The following is a 214-nucleotide window of genomic DNA, read 5'->3' as shown; positions in this document are numbered from 1 at the left end:
GAAGTTGAGAATGGTGTAGCTGATCATTTGTCCAGGTTGAGGGTAGAGTCTGGTATTCCTATTGACGAAGGACTTCCTGAGGTGCAGATCATGGCTATTGAAGCAGTGATAGCTGTTTGTGAGACTGGTAGGAAGCTGGAAGAAGTCAAGGCAACAGAAGAGAAGGAACCTTGGTATGCTGATTTGGTGAACTACCTAGCCACAGGAAGAGAAC

This window comes from Brassica oleracea, chromosome C9 (assembly GCF_000695525.1).
Source record: "Brassica oleracea var. oleracea cultivar TO1000 chromosome C9, BOL, whole genome shotgun sequence".
NCBI lineage: Eukaryota > Viridiplantae > Streptophyta > Magnoliopsida > Brassicales > Brassicaceae > Brassica > Brassica oleracea.
This window is presented reverse-complemented; position numbering follows the sequence as displayed.